Source organism: Orcinus orca, chromosome X, assembly GCF_937001465.1.
Source record: "Orcinus orca chromosome X, mOrcOrc1.1, whole genome shotgun sequence".
Taxonomy (NCBI): domain Eukaryota; kingdom Metazoa; phylum Chordata; class Mammalia; order Artiodactyla; family Delphinidae; genus Orcinus; species Orcinus orca.
This window is the reverse complement of record NC_064580.1, coordinates 6,311,761-6,332,220: the sequence shown is the minus strand read 5'-3', so window position 1 is coordinate 6,332,220 and position 20,460 is coordinate 6,311,761. Positions and strand designations below refer to the sequence as shown.

The 20,460-nt window shown below is 43.3% G+C and overlaps 1 protein-coding gene across 3 annotated transcripts in view; it reads left to right on the top strand.

Moving 5' to 3' along the window:
- The window catches only part of ANOS1 (anosmin 1), a 675,260-nt gene that overhangs the window by 192,856 nt on the left and 461,944 nt on the right, over positions 1–20,460 (top strand). For all 3 annotated transcript variants that reach the window (XM_049704920.1, XM_049704921.1, XM_049704922.1), the window contains one exon: positions 19,179–19,223. The gene's annotated coding sequence lies outside the window, so the exon portion shown is untranslated. The remainder of the gene's footprint in view (positions 1–19,178; positions 19,224–20,460) is intronic.

Below are 20,460 nucleotides of genomic sequence, written 5' to 3'. Positions count from 1 at the left end.
TTGAAAGATGAAACGTAGATCCATAGAGCAATGTGTGATACAGACAAGGTGTGATGTCAGCCCAGGATTTGTGAGGGACGTAACGATCAGAACAGGAAAGTCTCTGATTTAGCTTGCTCATGTACTTCCTCTCTCTTTACCATTTTTAGCAAAATATTTGACTTTTGGTTTTGTTACTTCTATACTTGGATAAGTTGTCCAAGGTGAGTCTCAGTGCTGTGAGTTGTCACAGTGATCCAGTAGACTTTCAGATCCATTAACCTCATATCAGCCTGATGTGTGGGTATCCTCAGGGGTGTGAGGAAGTGTGCCAGGGATCTGAAAAGCTATAGGATAAACCACTTACCTCTCCATAGACCTAGGTCTGTGGTTTATGTGACTACAAGTAAGTTAAAAAATCCTGACTGTATTGAAACTTAAAATTTGCCATATTAAAACTCAGCTATAGGGACTTACCTGGTGGTCCAGTGGCTGTGACTCTGTGCTCCCAATGCAAGGGGCCTGGGTTCGAACCCTGGTCGGGGAACTAGATCCCACATGCTGTAACTAAGAGTTTGCATGCTGCAACTAAAAGATCCCCCATGCTGCAACTAAAGATCCTGTGTGCTGCAGCTAAGGCCCAGCACAGCCAAATGAAAAAAAAAAAAAAACAACTCACCTATATAATGACTTGGATAAGTTGTCAAAAGCAAAATTTGTATTAATTTCTTGAGATAAATCACAATTAAAAAATATGATTCCTTTGAAAGAAATTCCACACTGGTAGTATTGCTATGGCCTTCTTGTTCCCAAGGGATGTGCATCTGGCTCCAGTGCTGTTGGGGACACTTGGAGGAAAGATTTAAGAAGCTCTTAAGTTAGTTAACCCTCTTGTTGATGTTCTGTGCTCTGTCTCTGGCCTAAGATGGGGGTGGGAAGAGGCAAAGAGAGGAGCGTTTCTCTAGTGTGGATACTTGTGTCCTTTTATAAAGAGGGGTAGGGTAGGTAGAAGGGTGGGTAGTTTGTTTTGTCTCCATCCTTGGATCCTGAGTCCTTTTCCTAAAATGTATACACACTAGGTATGACATGATGGGTGAGAGGATTTGTGTTTCCTGTTGGGTTAGTAGTTTCAGGATGGCGAATTTATTTGAAAGGAGCATTTTCATTTTATTTTTACTTAGCATTTATCTTCCATAGTTCATGTTAACTTTCTGTGTTCTATTGACCTTACAGATTGGTTAATTTCTGTGTTTGGAATACAGTGACTTATTTTCCCACTACTTTTAAACAGAAAAATAAGCACAGTTAACTCTGCTGGTTTTGTCTGAAGCATCTTCTGCATGAAAGGACTTTTCATTAGAAGTGGCAGCTGAGTCCTTAGGGGACCTTCACAGCTATTCTTGTCCTCCTTTTACCAGAAAGCATTTCTGATGGGAATTTGGATGATTAATCCCATCAGGAGGTTCCTTCTAGCACATGTTTACATTCATACATGTAAATTTAGCAGCAATAACATCTTCTGAACCACAAGTCATCCTCTCTGTAACTCCCTATGCTAACCTGAAATTAAACAGGGTGAAGGTATAATAGGGGAAAGAGACCATTTCTAAACTCCCAGTATCTAGGGTATATTTTCAGAAAGTTGAGTTACATTTTAGCTGAATAGGGGAGAATCGTAGCTTAAGATTCGGAAGTACTATTTTTAGAATGTAGAAAGTTTCATATATCTAGTTAATACTTACTCTTGCTTAGATAAAATGCTACTCAGTTATTAGTGGCTTACCAAAATATTTATTGCTCATTAAGTTCTAATTCTCAGGGTATATGCCTTAGTGTTCAAGAAGTATTTTTAATTTTATTACTGTACCTGCAGCTGTTTAGCTTTGATGTTGTTTTGGCGAGTCATCCAAGATATCTCATTTCTCAATTTACAAATATCCTATGTAGATATTTGTAAATTGAGGGATATTTGTAAATTGTTGTGTATGGAGGGCGTACACAACAGAAAATTGTACCACGAGCTCAATTTTAATTTCTATATTGTAAGAGAAATATGAATTCTACTCAGAATAGATAGGAAATTTGTTCAGTGTACTTCACTTAACAAGCTTTTACATTTATATTATCTCACAACAAAGAGAGTCAGGGCTGCTATCTGTACAAATGAACGTACCTGCGTCCCTAAAAGCTGCAGGAGCCCCAGGAGTTAGATTTCTTTATCTCCTCTCTGATTCTGAAAGATACTCCAAGGGGATGAACTTGATGTTTCTGTAACTTTGAATGTAGTATCCCATGTCACAGAATATAAAAGAAGTCCTGGAAAAAAACACAGAGAAATTATACTTCAGTGACAGTTGCAAGAAGAGTCAACTCTGCTGTTTGGTTTCCCAGCTATTCAGGTTGTCCCATCTTGGTACTAGAACATGGTAGAGGTGAAGTAAGTTATTATTTTAGGTATATAATATAGCATAATGAAGAAGGGCACCGGCACCAGTTCCAAACACAATATAATTTTTATCTATTTCAGAAAGGTTGTCTGACAGCCTTCTTTCCATTAGTAGATTGTCATTGACTATATTTTCTCATTTCTAGAAATTGACTTGTCTCATTTTCAAATAATCTTGTTCTTTTCACGTAGTGTCCTATTTTTTTTGGTTGTTGTAGTTTCTATTCGTTTTTTTAAAATCTGTGTTAGACGTAATAAAAGGAACTTAATCTTTAAGAAATTATCTCAGTTTTTAGGGTACAAATGATCTCTTTCATAGTGGATGCTTTCATTGTGGACCTTTAAATTTATTATGAGTTCGTCTTCAGTAGGGGTAGTTTTTTCCCTTTGTATTCCAGGTCAGGTTCTGGAGGAACTTCGTAGAATGATTTTGCATCTGCTTCTGCTGTGACTGATGAATTTTTTTTTGTTTTGGGATTCTCACACCATGCAGTTAATCCACATTTTGATTGTCATTTCTTACATAAGTGATTTCCCCCAACTCAGAAGTCCAGGAGGATGGTTATAGTATACTTCCCTCTAGTAGGAAGATTTCTAGTCAATCTTTAGTGGACAGACAGCTCCATTAGGTTTAATTCTGTCCTGTCACCTCATTAATACCCAAGGCTACATCTCCTATTCCACTAAACCCTCATCTCTTATTCCCTGATGTACACTCTGTTCCAATAACTCTTTCCCCTCCCCTGAATTGAGAATCCGCTGTTACCACCTGAAAGTGGGAAGAGCAACTGTAGTCAGTTGGGATTATTTAATGACATTACCTGGGACATAACATAGCTTCCATGCTTATGCCTGTCGAGGGCTTGTGTCTACATGGGAATATCCATTCTTAGTTCCCACTGAGCAAGGACCTCTCCAGGAAAAGGAACCTGAAAATCTCTTGCATTTCTTTAATACAGTAGCACACACTCAGACACAGGGCGGAGTGCTCAGAGCCGAGAAAAATTACATAAGCATTAAATCAAGTTCCTACAAAAAAAGGGCAGCCTTTATAGAATTCTGTTAATGGAGTTTATATTGGTGCACTTGTGATAGCAAGATACCCACAGATTCTGTCCAGCTGGTCCTGAAAAAGATATCTGTCGTAGCTCAACAGGCTACAGATTTCAACAAATATTCTTGAGATCATTACTAGCAGATGAGAGTCTGCCCTTGAAAGCGCTTATGAACTGCCATTGAGGGAGAAACACAGTGACGTAGCAGCTAGGCAATGGCTTTGCAGCATCATGGTTTGACCATTACATTGAAGAGTGTTAAGCTGTCACTCCAGCCCTCCATGTGGCTAATATTTTTCATTAGCATTTCAAAGCTTAAGGAAGTTTCATAATTCTAGTAGAGGCCACAAAGAAACACAAAAATACAGTTAAGAATGCCAGCAATCCTTGGAGAAATTAAAGTCAGACTGTGGTGCAGTGTGATCTCAAAGAATTAAGACCTTCAGGGCCAATGAACCAGAGAACAAAGCTCTCTAGATGTTGGGTGTCTGGAGAAGCTCTAGACAGTCTTAATCACACGTGTCGTTATTCTTCTTCAACAAGAAAGCAGGAAGCAAATGGAGGTGTTGGAATACAGCTGATCACTTCTCACTGAAATACTAAGTATCCCATTAGACTTCATATGTCCAACTCCGAGGAAGTATTTTGAACTTTGGACTTCCAGAACCACATATTAACATTTATGTTGTTTTAAATCAAGAAATTTGTTGTAATTTGTCACAGCAGCCATAGGAAACCAATAACCAACATCTACAATAGGATGTATTTTATTTACTTTGTCTGTGGATGCCAGGAGGGCATAGATCGACTATTTTATTTCTTACTGTGGCCCCAATGGTTGGGCCATGGCTTGGCATAAACCAAGTTCTCCATAAATCCTTTTCAGTGGGTGTCATCATGAGAGGCTGGCTTGCGCGTCCATACAGGTTTAAGAAGTCCACCAACATGCCTGTTGCAGACAGGTTAATTTATTATTCCTTTCACTTGCGTTAGGATCATAGTAAACATTAAGAACTACGGCTTGCAAGTGTGCGTTATATGTGTTTAAGATCTATAATTCACATCTGCTAATTATGTAGGTTATTTAAGTTAATTTCTATCAAGTTTCTCTTGTTTGTATTTCGGATGTGTATGGGTATTTAAGTAAAACTGATTCTCCCTGCAGTGAGGGAAGAAGCATTTTTGAAATTTGTGGACCATGATACAGACAGGTTTGAAGGACAAAAGGAAAATTTAGAGTAACCTTATTTAAAAATACCTCTTTATCAGTTATAACTGTGTCCATCTTGGCTTAGAGAAGGTTAGCTGTGTGCATTTTTCTCATTGTCTCACTTTCGTTATGAATCTTGTTAATGACTCCATAGAGACGACGCCTCTTTGTGCGAAGCCCTGGTGAATCTAAGAATTTCCTTTGGTGGAGCAGAGTTTGCAAGCATGCTGGTAATTTCTTTTTCAGGGGCCGAGCCTGGATGTTTTGTAAAACCAGCTCTCTTTGAAAGCCGTCAAATGAGAACTAAGAAAGCGTAGCCCACAGTTAAACAGAACAAAGCCTCAGGCAGTTCCTCTGAGGAGCAATGTTTTTTGCCAGCCATGGCACCCCTGTCTTTGTCTCTGGACTGTCTGTCTGTCTGTCTCTCTCATAGTTTGTTTTACTGGCCGTCCACTGGAATTTGGCAGGCTTTAGCTAAGAACCTTTGATTGAAGCGTAGCTTTCATTATTGTGACATATATCCCACTTTGAATATTCTTTGCCTGAAATAACGCTATTCTTCTTCTATTTTTTTTTTTTCTCCCAGAATATGGATCTTTCATAGCCTTCTGGCAGTGTTGCGGTTTTTATTGTTATTCAGTGAACTTAGAGTGCTGTCTGTGCTGCTTCACGAATTGGTATCCCTCTGCTTTCGTCCTTCCCGTGCAGTTTTCTGCTGCGGTGATTGCACTGTCGTGCTTTGTTCCAGAAAGTCCATCCCAGTGGAAATGGGAACATCTTGATGTGATCCTTCCCTTCAGCAGCAGAGACATGCACTGAGTCACCCCGCTTGTTCCTGGCTTACCAGTTGTCCTCAGGGGCAGCCTTAACCCAAAGTCTTTGGTTTAAGAGGCTTCGTTCTTATTGAGGGGAATCGGGGCTGGGTGGAATGAGGCCCACATAGGCACACACCTGAACAGCATTAGAGCAAATGTAGTTCCCGCCTTGAAAGAAACTGGAGCTGTTTCTGGGATATGAGCTTCATTCCTGTGTTCCTGCAGACAGCTGCTACCCACCCTCCAGGGAGATGAAGTCTTAATTCACCGTGTAGGCCGCGCTCAGCAGGGACATCTTGCCTAGCCCCTGGCTTCATTTGCTTCATTTCTGCTATTGCGTCAGCTGCTGTGGGCATGCAAGTGAGGATTGTTTATGAGTTTTGGAAGTATCTCTTAGGCTGTGACCCCTAGGATAATTTTACTCTCTTCATGTTTCATTATGGATAGATTCGGTGGAGAGCTGGGCTACAGGACAACCGAGTTACCACTTCCATTTGGGATTTTAATTAGCTTAGTTGTGACTTATGTGGATGAACTAAAAAGTTCATCCGTAAATAGTGCTGTGATTGAACTTAGCCTGTGCCAGGTTCAACTGGCTTCATCTAATACCAAGTGGACATGTTTTTAGTGCTTTGGCTCTTATTATGTTTTCTTAAAACTGATAACAAAAGAACAAAACCATAACAAAAAACCCCTCCAGACCATACCAGACCCCACAGCTGCATAAATGATAGGCAAGACGAATGTTACAGTTATAGCCTCCATTTGAACCGAGTAAAAAAATATGCAGGAATTATTTTGGCCTGGAATGAACTTTTGATTTCAAACACTGAGTCTGTGTCTGAATAGTATGCAGTCTGTATCTAAATGTCCCTCACTGTGTGTTATGGCTTTAATCGTGTCCCCCTCAAATTCATATGTTGAGGTCCTAAACCTCACGTCTCTCAGAATGTGACCCTTTATGGAGATTGGGTCTTTGCGAGGGAATCAAGTTAAAATGAAGTTATTTGTTGGGTCCCAATCCAGTGTGACTGGTATCCTTGTGAAAAGGAGAAATTTGCACAAAGAGACAGACACACACAGAAGGAAGACCGAGTGAGGAGTCGTAGAGAAAACACGGTCATCTGCAAGCCAGAGAGGATGCCCTGGAACAGCCCTTCCCTCACAGACCTCAGGAGGAACCGCCCCCAGCCTCCATAACTGGGAATCAACAGGTTTCTGTTGTTTCAGCTTCCAGTCTGTGGTGCTCTGTTATGGCAGCTTTGGCAAACTAGTACATCATGGCACATTATCCCTTCTCCACGGACAGTCGGCCAGATGGTGGATCATCCCTGCCTCTTCCGCCCCCAGCCTGTGTTGTATCTTCACTTTTGAATTGCTGAGTAGTGCCTCTCTTTGCTGGCAGGTAGAAAAGATGAATGCTAACTGTATTAGTGGTCTATTGCTGTGTAACAAATTACCCCCAAGCTTAGCAGTTCAAAACAACAAACATTTATTATCACGTATCATCTCGTTTTTGTCATTATTACGCATTTATCCTTTCACCATTTCCGTAGGAACGTGGGTACATCTCAGCTGGGTCCTCCAGCTCAGAGCCTCTCACAGGCTACAGTCAAAGTGTTGGCCTGCAGAGTCTCCAGGCTCACTTGGAGGAGTCTCTGCTTCCCTGCTCGTTCCTGCGGCTGACAGCAGGATTCAGTCCCTTTTTCCCCAGCTTCTGTCTTTCTTGTTGAGTATCAGCTGTCAGCCTGTCACTCCTTCCAGGCCGTCTTTCTTTTTTCTTCTCTTTTTGAAGATTTTCTTTGGTGTTCTCACATTTTGCTATGACTTGTTAAGGTGTTCATTTTTATTTATGAATTTTCCTTAGAATTTCTAGGAAATCTTGAATTTGTAGATTGATGTTTTTTACCCATTCTGGAAAAAGAACTTTTTTTAAAAAAAAATATTATTTCCTCTGCCCTGTTTGCTTTCTTTTCTTCTGAGACCCTGAGAAACCATTTTATATCACCTCTGCTCTCTGTGTTTCTAAACTTCTCTTTCATCTTTTGCATCGCTTTGTTTTACTGTGCTGCATTCTGGGTAATATCTGCCCTGTGCTTCTGTTACCTAATTGTCTCTTCAGCCATGTTTAGTCTGCTGCTACACTCATTTATGGAATTTTAATTTTCTTTTTTTAAAATTAATTTTTATTGGAGTATAGTTGATTTACAATGTTGTGTTAGTTTCAGGTGTACAGCAAAATGAATCAGTTATACATATACATATATCCACTCTTTTAGATTCTTTTCCCATATTGAGTAGACTTCCCTGTGCTATACAATAGGTTCTTATTACGTATCTATTTTATATATAGTAGTGTGAATATGTCAATCCCAATCTCCCAATTTATCCCCACTCCCCTTTTCCCCCAGTAACCATAAGTTTGTTTTTTATATCTGTTACTCTATTTCTGTTTTGTAAAAGAGTTCATTTGTACCATTTTTTTTAGATTCCACATGTAAGCGATATCATATGATATTTGTCTTTCTCTGTATTATTTTACTTTCCATTTCTGTTTGGTTCTTTTCAAGTCTGTTAGGTCACTTTTATAGTAGTCTCTTTATATTTCATTCTTTTAAACATAATCAGCAAGTTTGTTTTGGATTTGTTGTGTGATAATGGCAGTATCTGAAGGTTTTGCAAATCTGGTTTTCTGTCTCGTTAATTCTCCCCTCACAGTGCCTAGTTATCTTGTGTGTTTGGTGATTTTCTCTTACTTGTGAAATGTGCTTTTTCCTTGGAAAATTATTGTGAGAATTCCCTAAGGCTTAAGAGGAGAGTGTGTTCCACAGAGAGGAGCTAACTGTACTTCTTCTGCTGGATTCTTGGGACCAGCGCTCATTCCACAAAATCTTGTAACCTTTGGTACAATAAGTATGGAAAATGAGAGTGACATTTGGAAATTTTTACGGTAACTTGACATTGCTATAGATAGCATCAGTGTGCTGTGTTTGTCCTTTTTTCCATATCATTTTTTGTGCAGTTCATTTTTATTGCATTTTACAAATGGAAAATGAAACAAACAGCCCAGCACTTCACCGTAGATAGTTTTAGAGGTTCTGTTTTGAGCTAAATTGATAGCTTAACATTTTTTTTGTTGTTGTTTTTTGCGGTGCGTGGGCCTCTCACTGTTGTGGCCTCTCCCGTTGCAGAGCACAGGCTCCGGATGCGCAGGCTCAGCGGCCGTGGCTCACGGGCCCAGCCGCTCCGCGGCATGTGGGATCTTCCCGGACTGGGGCACGAACCCGTGTCCCCTGCATCGGCAGGCGGACCCCCAACCACTGCGCCACCAGGGAAGCCCAGCTTAACGTTTTTTTGACTTCCCACATGATATGTATGCTTGGGTTGCAAATCCATATGAGTGCTAGTTTTTATTACAGCTTCTCAGTATTTATTCCTTTGCTGCTTTTCTCAGGATCCAGGAAAGTGTCCTTGTAGTCCTTTTATGGTGAAGAGTCTATTTTGCTTCAAACTTACACTGAAGGTGTAGCATTTCAGATATCCCAGATTTGAGTAGAAATATCCTCTATTAGATTTCCCACCCTGGGTGAGCCCTGGGTTTTGTCTTCTATCTCCTACACCCTATGAGAAATTAAAAACAAAAACTAAAATTCACCAGGTTGACCAGATGCCCTCAGGGAAAAAAATGGCTTTAACATTCTGCTCTCCTTTCTTGATTCTTGGCTTCAGTTTGATCTTAGCCTGATAAATGCACATAATCTTGTCAACCCTTTAATATTAAAATGCATATGTATATGTATATGTGTAGTTGTGTCCTTTTAACAAATGCAGAAAGAGGCTCAGTGAGAATAGAGGACCTCACTCAAGTTCTCAGATCTGGGTGAAGAGTGTGAATCCAAAACTAGGTCTGCTGAGGGTCTTCTAGCATCGTTCCTCCTGCACTCACTTAGAGCAGGACTTCCTGGTGTCCCGCAAAGGGGACATCCTGTGGGTGCATATCGCTCACCTGACATTTACTTCAGGAACAGAAATGCTGTAAAATAATCTTAAGGCAACAACACATACCGAAGGTATGTGGAATGATGGGCGCTTTCATATGCTGCTGGTGATAAGATGAATGTTTATAGCCCTTTTGATATTAATACGTTGATTGCTACTAAAATGTTCAACATATATACTCTCTGACCCTGCCGTCCCAGCTTGGAGCTTCATCCCTAGAATTAAAGCTCAGTAAGTAAGGACCGGTGTTTCAGGATATATAGTGACCCTTGTTCAAGCTGACAAGAGCCCAGAAACAAAGAAAATGCCCTTCAACAGGGAAGTTAGACTAAATTAGAATATATTGACAACACGGCGTGTCATGTCATGCAGCTGCTCAAAAGGGTGAATTTGAATATATCAGCGGGCGTACAGGAAGTTCTGCGAGACATTTTTGAGGGGGAAAAGCAAGAAGCAGAAAGGTGTGTATAATGTTCCAGTTTTATAAAACAAGGACAAAATTCTGTGTGCACGTGTCTGATTAAGTATGTAGAAGAATGTGGAGAGATATACTGCAGATTCTTCACATGGGTTACCATGGAGGACAGTGGCAGCAGAGTGGGTGGTAAAGACGAATGGTGTGGGTGGCAGACAGAAGACAAGCAAAACGGCATACACACACACACACACAGAAGGCTGCTTAAACCGTGAACTAATACGTGTGAGATAATCACATTTGGACATTATGTAAAATTGTATATATATATGTATAAAAAGATTTTAAAGTAAAATAAAATAAATTGACAAGAAAGACATTTGTTAAGGCAGAAAAAAAGTGCTGCGGTGAAGGCCCAGGGCTGGGGGAGAAAGATACAGAGGCTGCCTTTTGTCTCATTGCCTTCCAGGTGGTGGGCATGGACATGGGCCGGCTATGAGCTTCCTCTGGAACCTTGTCTAGCTGCCTTCTCCATACCTGGTGATGGTAGAGAACACCGCAGTGCATTCTCCCTCTTCTCAGGGGCACTGTGTAAGTATTGGCCACGTGTGGTCAGTATATTTGGAGAGACCGTGGTGAGGACTGCGGTGCTGTCTCTTGTACATAATAAGGACACGTTGAGTACCAGCTGGCTGCTAGGCGCCATGCCAGACCCTGTCCCACAACTGAACATGGAGCCCTGGCCACCAACTTGCTCACAGATTTGCTCAACCTTAAAAAGGAACATTAAAAACAAGCAAAACAAGTAAAAACGGAATTTCCTTAAGAAACTGAGCCGTTGAGTAAATTTCGCTGATGTTTTGAAAAAGAGAAGAAAGGAAGCGCGGACTCTTCCCTGTCATTCTGTAAAGTGGAGGAGCTGACCTGAGTGTAAAGCAGTTTTGGGTGTGTCACCCCTGTATTTCACTGTGCTTAAAGACATCATTGTTGGGCTTCCCTGGTGGTGCAGTGGTTGAGAGTCCGCCTGTCGATGCAGGGGACACGGGTTCGTGCCCCGGTTCGGGAGGATCCCACATGCCGCGGAGCGGTTAAGCCCGTGAGCCGTGGCCGCTGAGCCTGCGTGTCCGGCGCCTGTGCTCCGCAACGAGAGAGGCCACAACAGTGAGAGGCCCGCATACCGAAAAAAAAAAAAAAAAAAAAGACATCATTGTTGCTCAATTGGCTTTAAATAGTGCAGAGGCAGGCTCCGGGTTTATAGACTTGTTTCTGTACCATCTGAGCGCAGTAAACGTGCCTGTTCCAATCAGGTGAATAATGCACAAGCTATTGCTTTATTTTTGCTTCCATTTGTGGAATCATAAAAAACCCCAAACCCTAAAAAATAAAACAAAAAACCCCCAGACCAAACACTGCCCCCACGAGTTTCAGCCAAGTGTTGAGTCCGAGTGGCCTCAGCAATCCTAAAGCGTCTTGCTTCCCCTCCTTTTAGAGGGGGGAGGCTCCTTGGAGACTGGAACATCCAGGATGATGGCTGCGGTGACTTCAGCGTTTGCTCACCGCTTCCCAGCCCCGGCCCCAGAACCCTGCCTGGTGAAGCGCTCATGCCTTTGTCTGAAGCACCGTGTCTTCGGCTCTGAGCTTTACCATTTGGGGAACGTGGATCTAGGCCAGCTGTTTCCATGTCAGATGAGGCATGTGGGTGAAGTCACCTGACCAAGCCTGCACAGTGAGTGAATGAGGAATAGATGCAGGTGGAGGAGTTGACTGTGCACCCTTGAAACCCGTACTGTCTAGCCACCAGCGATATGGGGCTTCTGAGCGCTTGAAAAAGCACGAGTCTGAATTGAGATGTGACCTAAGTGCGAAATACACGTGAGGATTTCCAAGACCTCGTGAAAAAGCAGTGTAAACTACCTGTCAGTAATCTCTTATATCGATTACATGTTCAAATGATAATATGTTGGATTCAGTAAAATGTGTTATTAAGGTACATTTCACATGTTTCTTTTGGCTTTTAAACGTGGTTACTAGAAAACTTAAAATTGCATATGTTCCTCACATTATATTTCTTTTAGAGAACACTGCTTTAAACAGTACTGACTCTTCTGTACCGAATTCCTGCCCAAAGCATCTTCTTGTGCTATTCATTCATTAACTCACTCACTCATTCACTAGCAGAGGTTACTTGTTTGGGGTGAGTTTGTATGATGTTTTGGTGATTTGTTTTCAATCCCCACTATTTGGGAACATATCACACTAATCTTTAATCACTGGAATAATTGTCGTGAGCAAGTTGGAGGTTTAAGAAAACTTCACCCAGGGACAAAAAGGAACCCCAGACGCAGTAGCCATGCTTTCAGGGGCCACTTGGGGAACCAGGCATGGCCAAGCACTGCCTGTGGGGAGGGACCCAGACACTGGAGACAGATGGCCTGTGACCCTCAGGGTGCTCAGGACAGATGAATGTCGTTGGTTGATGTGCAGTGGTCCTCTCTCCACTTGTGCCCATCCTCTCATTCTGTGTGTCTCCCCATCGAGGACGTGCGTCACCTGGTTTCTAATTCCCTCTAGGTCCACCTCCTCCACAGCCCACTCCACCCACACGGCTCTCCCGCCTCCACTGCCGTGGGCTCCAAGCAGAGTTTTCCCACATCGCCATGTTCTCATATGTCTGCCCTTTTCACCCTGCTCTTTCCTCCTCCCAGACTGTCTTTTCCCATGTGGTCCCCTGGCAAATTCAGCCTGTCCTCAAGACGTAGCATCACTTCCTTGACTTCACGGACGAAGTTAGGGTCTGTGAAGCCTCCCAGAACTCGACTCTGCGACGTGTGCTCCGTAGACCAACAGCAGCATCACCACCCGAGGGGCTGGTAGAGATGCAGAATCTTCAGACCCTGTAAAGAGCCCAGTCTTTCTGAATCAGAATCTTCATTTTAACAAGATGCCCAGGTGTTTCGGTTACGCGCTGAAGTCTGAGCAGCATCGCCCTAGAGCACCAGATTTATGCTTTAACTATAACACATGTTGTGTTGTTCCTCTTCCCGAGGTGGTCAGCATCCTCCACTAGGTTGCAGCCTGAGGCCTGAGGTCATCTGGTTCATCTAGGCACTTAGGATGCCTAGGAACTTAGTAATTTAATAAATGTATCCGAAGAGATAAAAAGGCATGGTACCCAGCGGAAAGGGTTTGGTGGTGGATACAGATTGTGGTCAGCGGTGTATGCGTAGGAAGCAGACTCTTGCAAGTGCTGGTATTGATCAGGGAGGTTACACACAGCAGCAAGAGAAGGCAGTTGTGATTATAAACAGTGTCAACATTTAGGAAGAAGGTGATAGGTTAAAAAAAAAGAGATGCTATTGAAGTAGCTGGAGAGGGATCAGAAATATTGGAGGCAAAAGCCATCATGACAGAGAGGAGGAATGCTCGAGAAAGAAGGGGTGTTCAATTACCTGGAGAGCCTCAGGTCAGTGACATTCAAGGATGCTTAAAGTTCTGGGTTTGCAGTGAGTTAGGAGATCTCACATGGTTTCACAGGGCTTTCATTCAAGTTACATGTGAAGAAGAGTGCTTGTCATGGGCTGGAAAGTGAACAGCAGGGGATGTGCTGTCATCTGGCAATGTAGGTCATGAGGAGTTAGGACCCAGGTCTGAAGGGCAGAGGATGGTCCAAGCAAGGCTTTCCTTAGGAAGAAGAAATCGCGTGCTCTCTTCCCTACTGGAGTGTAAACCCTTTACAACAGTAGCCACAGCTTCAGGGTCGTTGTTTGTGCCCCCAGGCAGTCCATTATCTGTAGGAACCCACTGTCTGTGTTGTAGTTGTAATGGATTGAATAAAAGATCCAAGGAGCAAAATAAATAGGAGTATAGAAGTCCAAGAACAAGGGAGCAGTTAAATGGCTGATTCAAAATTAGGTAAGAGGCAATTTCAGGGAGTATATAGCTCAGATGTCCAACTGGGCCCAGGACTAGGGTGAGGCAAGTGGGGCACCCCTTGAAATTTTGCACCCTAAGCACTTGTCTCACTCTAGCCACGGCCCTAATGGAAATAGTTTTCTTTGAGATGACTGGGTTGCATACCATTTGGGAGAGTTGACATTTTGCAAGTTTTTCAGAAATACAGTCCTCTCCTCCTTAGTATTCTGCATCCTCTTAGCTCCAAATCAAATATTTATTTCATGCTATCTCATTTCTTACCATAAGAACAAAAATTTTATGACTGAGGGTTTTTTGCAGAAGAGATTAACTACAGAAATAACCAGCAGTTTTAATATATCTGCATCAGGGAACAAGGCCATATTATCTTCAATTAACTAACGATGAGCTGCTTTGGTTAAGCCCTATAATGGGTAATTTAGAGCTTTCAGCCTATCTTTGGAGGATGAAATGTTCCATGATGTTCAGAGAAGGCTTGCTCCTGAGAGGCAAATTTAGAAAAATGTTTGTTCAATTTTGTGATAAAGGCTATATTTACACCAGGGGAAACAGTTGAGCATTTGGAAAATCTGTGCAGCATTGCTATGGAATTCCTTCAGTTGTGTTGAATGCTTCATTTTTCTCTAAGCCCCAATTTAGCTTTTATTACTATAAAAACAAAGCAGCAGGTTACAGAGGTTTTCAAGGGGTTTCAAAACCTGAGGGAAAATATTGTCCTTTTTTCTGGCAAATGTAGACTTTGTCATACCTGTTTTGATCATGAGGAGAGGAAGAAGTATTGGGAAGGTGTTTTTAGCAATTTCTGAGAGCATGTTTTTCCCCCAAAAAATATCGACAACAAAACTCCTGTGAAAGAAAGTACATCATAGCAACTCTTTGCTTCTGCTTCAAAAAATGTTGCCTTATGGTCAATAGGGTCAAATGGCTTGAAAGTACTTCAGGAAACTAAGGTGTCACCTCTCATTTGTTTAAATATTTAAAGATGCTCCTTTCCGAGCTAGCCGTATTGTAAAATTTGTACTGTTGTGATGTTATCCTTGATCACTCTCATATGATCTCCGCACAGAAATGGAGCACTTTTCCATAAGTTTGCAATTATTAGTTTATTCACATGCCAGCAAAGAAGAAACTGTCTGGATGTGGAGGTCAGGCAGCAAGGGATCCCTGGCAGGGCTTTTGAAAGACAGATTGGATGGAAAAAGCATCAATTCATAGAGAAAACTTACGGTAACAGTGACAATTATTAGCCAAAGGACCCAGCTCTCTGGGGGAGATCAAGTGACAAGTAATAGAGAAAGGCATGAACTTCAGTATAAAGGGGGTGAGAAAAGAGAAGCAAGGTAGAGAGAGTGTGTCTGGGAGTCTATAAAGACCTGGCACGGCCCATAGCAAAACAGTGATTTGACCAAGTGTAGCTAACGGTTAAATAGTATTCATGGTCACTGCTGTTCCACTACAGATATTCTCAACACATGCATCAAAAGTCAGAGGATAACCTTGCAATTTAATTTAGTTGTAGCTGTGTCCCCTATTCTGAATTGGATGAAAGATTCACTTATCAAGAGGCTAAATAATTTAATGGTATTGATAGTCTGGTAGTGATACTGTTGGCCAAAAGAGGAAGAGAGGGCCATGATTAATGCAAGAGGTGGTTCTCAGCAGGAAAGAGGTAGGTGGGGAGACAATATACAGGAAGGAATGACACAGGGAGAGATTATGAGTGACTGGGGAAAAGCCTGTGGCATCAGGACAGGTTGTGCACAGGATGCTGAAAAATTAATGCCACAGTCCTTGTCTACCAGACAGGGAAGTTGTGAGGTCTCATGGGAACAAGGTGGATGGTGGTGAAGTAGACACTTGGTCAGTATACATCACAACTCAGTGGATCCCGAGCTGCATCTCATACATTGATGTAACATCAATTTCTACATCCTAGTAAAATCCATTTCCTCCCAGTGGCCCACCAGGCCCTATGTGTTCTCCCCCACTGTGGTAAGCCGGCTTTAAAGATGGCTCCTGGGGACTTCCCTGGTGGCACAGTGGATTAGAATCCGCCTGCTAATGCAGGGGACACGGTTTGATCCCTGGTCCGGGACGATCCCGCATGCTGTGGAGCAACTAAGCCCGTGCGCCGCAACTACTGAGCCTGCGCTCTAGAGCCCGCAAGCCACAACTACTGAGCCCGTGTGCCACAACTACCGAAGCCCGTGTGCCTAGAGCCCGTGCTCCACAATGAGAGAAGCCACCGCAGTGAAAAGCCCACGCACTGCAACAAAGAGTAGCCCCTCCTCGCCACAACTAGAGAAAGCCTGCGCACAGCAACAAAGACCCAATGCAGCCACAAAAAAAAAAAAAAAAAAAAAAAAGGTTCATGTGTCGGAGACCTTCAAGATGGCAGAAGAGTAAGACGTGGATATCACCTTCCTCCCCACAAATACATCAGAAATATATCTACATGTGGAACAACTCCTACAGAACACCTACTGAACACTGGTAGAAGACCTCAGACCTCCCAAAACGCAAGAAACTCCCCACGTACCTGGTAGGGTAAAAGAAAAAAGAAAAAACAGAGACAAAAGAATAGGGATGTAACCTGCACCGGTGGGAGGGAGCCGTGAAGGAGGAAAGGTTTCCACACACTAGGAAGCCCCTTCGCGGGTGGAGACTGCGGGTGGCGGAAGAGGGGAACTTCAGAGCCACGGAGGAGAGTGCAGCAACAGGGGTGCGGAGGGCAAAGCGGGGAGATTCCCGCACAGAGGTTCGGTGCTGACCGGCACTCACCAGCCCGAGAGGCTTGTCTGCTCACCCGCCGGGGCGGGCGGGGCTGGGAGCGGAGGCTCGGGCTTCGGTCGGAGCGCGGGGAGAGGACTGGGGTTGGCTGCGTGAACACAATGAGAGAGTAGCATGGACTTATAAACACTATCAAATGTAGAATAGATAGCTAGTGGGAAGCAGCCGCATAGCCCAGGGAGATCAGCTCGGTGCTTTGTGACCACCTAGAGGGGTGGGATAGGGAGGGTGGGAGGGAGACGCAAGAGGGAAGAGGTATGGGGATATATGTGTACGTATAGCTGATTCACTCTGTTACACAGCAGAAGCTAACGCACCACTGTAAAGCAGTTATACTCCATAAAGATGTTAACAAAACGATGGCTCCTCCTGGTCCCTGCCTCCTGAGAGGCATAGCCTAGTGTGCTCCCATCCTTTTCAGTGTAGGCTATGACTCAGTTCTAAAAGAACATTCAGCACAGGTGACGGGGTGTCGCGTCTATGGTCAGCTTACAAGAGATGGTGACTCTGTCTTGTTAGAAGATCTTCCCTTGCTGGCTTTGATAAAGCAAGCTGCCCTGTTGCAGAGGCCCCGTGACAAGGAGCTAAAGGGGACCTTCTGTCAATAGCAGCAAGTAACCAAGACACTAGATCCAAGGATCCTCAGGCAGCTCAGTTCTACCGACAACCACGTGAGCACGTTCTTCCCCAGCTGAGCCTTCAGATGAGGCTCTCAGATGAAATCACAGCCCTGTGGGACTCCCTGAATCAGAGGATGCAGTTAAGCCATGCTCAGACTCCTGGCCCACACGAACGTGAGGTTATAAATGTGTGTTATTTTAAGCCACTAAGCTTGTGTAGTGTTCCACAGCAGTAGATAATATAATCTGGCTTATTGTCAGTTTCTCCTCCATCCCTACTAGGACGTAGACTAGTAAAAAAGAAAAACAAAATGGAGACACTTTTGTCTGTTTTTTCCCCCGCAGTGCATTCATGGACCCTATAATCATGCCTGACATGCAGTATTTGTTGAATGTACCGATTGAACAAATCAACATGTATTTAGTAATGGCATAACTAAACCATATTCTTTCCAAATAAGCTAAAACCATTTTCTTTCCAAATTCATTTCATATGCAAATGAATCTTGTCTTTATTGGAATGTATATATATGTACAAGAGTAGTTGAAACAAATATTTTAAGCATAGACACACACGCACGTACAAATACAGGTATATTACAAATACATGTGTCTAAATTGGTTGTGGATGGAAGCCATTTCACTTTGTACCCAAGGGAACAGTTGTACCACAAATGTTAGTCAGGAATTTGGTTGGTATTTCCACTCCTCATTGCTCTATTTCACATGATTATTGTCTCTGTTTCCAGAGAGTAGCTATGCCAATGTAAACCCAATTAGTGGATGTGGAAAGCTGCCTTCCCGTGAAAGGCAGTGCCTTCAAAATACAGGCTTTTCCTTCTTGGTGTTCAAATGCTTCTGCATGAGCGAGTTGTCCATTTGCATTTTTCATTTCATTCATTGTGTTTTTCAGCCCCAGAATTTCTGTTTGGTTCTTTCTTATGATTTCTCCCCCTGTGTTGAATTTCTTGTTCTGTGTGTATGTTGTTTTCCTGATTTTGTAGAATTGTCTTTCTGTGTTTTCTTGTAGTTCCCCAAGCTTCCTGAAAACACCTATTTTGAATTCCTTATTGGGCAAATCACAGATCTCCATTTCCTTGGAGTTGGTTTCGGGAAAATGACTGTGTTCTTTGGTGGTCGTGGTTCCCTGATCCTTCACGTTCCTTGAAGTCCTGCGTTGCTGTCTTCATTTCTGAAGGAGCAGTCACCTCCTCCACTCTTCACTGATTGGCTTTGGAAGAGGAATACCTTCTGTCAGCCCTGCTAGGGCTTTTGAGGCTTTCTCAGACCTTTTCTGTGGATACAGCTGCTCACACTTCCTGTTCCCTCTTGGGGGCGGGATTCTTGAGGCTGTATGTCTTCTCTTGATCCCGTGAAGCCAGACTGCGTGCTGACAGCCTCCCTTGTCTTCTCCTGGGGTAGTGCTGAATCCTCACGGTCACGTGCTTTTTCCCAATCCCGCAGACGCAGGCCGGCTCGCGCTCATGTGGAAGCTAGCCACGGTGTGAGGGGGTGTGGGTGAGGCGTACAGAGTGTTAGGGGTGCCCAGGGGCCAGCTGGGGGGATCAGCTTCCTGATGGAGTCCGTGAAGCAGTTCGTAGGATCTGTGTCCCTTTGTCATCCTCTGAGAGCCTGTGGCTGTTGTCCTCTCCACCCCTCCCCTCCCCCAAGTCATGCAACTCCTCTCAGTTTTCTAGATGGGGCAGGAAAGAGCTGGGTCTCTTTGGCAGTGTCCTGCACACCAGGGGAGGCCAGGTGCTCATTCGCAGTCTCTCTCTGCCCCAGGAGAAATCATGCTGAGGTTTCTCCCCTGGGCACTGAGCTGTGCCGCCTTGGGGAGGAGATGATGTGATAAAATCAGACTGTTCCTCTCACCCTCTTCATTGTGTCTAACCTCAGATTGTTTTTCTCTCCAGGGCTGTGCTGGAACTTCTCTGCTGGACTCCTGGACTTCCACAAAGGTACTGTCCTCTGTGGGTGGTGGTCAAAATTGGTGTTCCTTCTGGGGAGGGTGGTAGAAAACTCCTGCCATTTTCCCAGCACTGCTCTCTCTTGTTTTCATCTCTGTGTTTATGAATTTAGATTTCTGGTGATTCACATTTGAACTTTTTTGGACCAAGGTCTTTTCTTTCCATGTCCTAACAAGGGATTGGCACTTTTTTTTTTTTTTTTTCCTGTAAAAGGCCAGGTAGTACATATTTTCAGTTTGTGGGCCATATAGTCTCTGTCACAACGACTCAACTCTGAAGGCAGCCGCATCTGTGGTATGTGAACGAGTGACTGTGGCTGTGTTCCAATAAAACTTTATTTACAAAAACAGGTGGTGGGCCAGATTTGGCCCATGGGCCATGGTTTGCTGACGCCTGCTAAATCTGTGGCATCTTCCCAGCCCAGCCCCACCCAGGGAGAAGAATGTGGATGAAGGGGTATAATAGCTATTTGGTTTTGTCCATGATAATTTAAAAGGGAGATGACTGGGTAAGTGTTAAATGTAGCACATCCCAGTTCCCATCCTGCCCTGTGACCTCATAGCTGTGTGACGCTGCATGCATTCATTCATCTGTCAGTGTGCACATGTTGATGATGTTGGTCATCAGCGATAGTATTTTTTGATGTGTTTTCTGCTGAAGGAATTAGGCAGAACCCAAAGGGGATAGGTTTGAAGCTGACTATGCAGTCTTCCCAGGAATAAAAAATCAAGGTTGAACAGAAGATGAGATAAAGAGAACATCTGGTGTTTGGAAGGAGGGACCCTCTTGAGCTGATGTCAAAACGTCACATCGTAGCTCTGGCTATCTCTTTTGAAAATCGTTGTTCAGTCTGGCTGAGGGACAGGTCTCAGTGTTTGTTCTGCCTTTGTGTTCTGGTAATTTCATAGTCTGAGGCTTGCCCTGGAATATACTTAATATTTGCCTATTTACAGAGGCTTTTGTTTCTTATTCCTCTGTGTGGCTGATTTGAAATTACTCCAGACGTTCCGTGACGATCAACTGCCAATTTTCCTTTTCAACGAGATAACCTGGAACTGTTTTCAGGCTGTACAGGAGGTCAGCTTCCAATTTCTAGCTGTCTTAGAAAGTCTTAATTATTCATTGACGTTTGTAGAATGTGCAGTATAATCTAATTATCTTTCCATTCTGATGACATGGGTAATCTTTTAAAAATAAGTGAACAATTAATTTTCTCGGATTAGGGAAG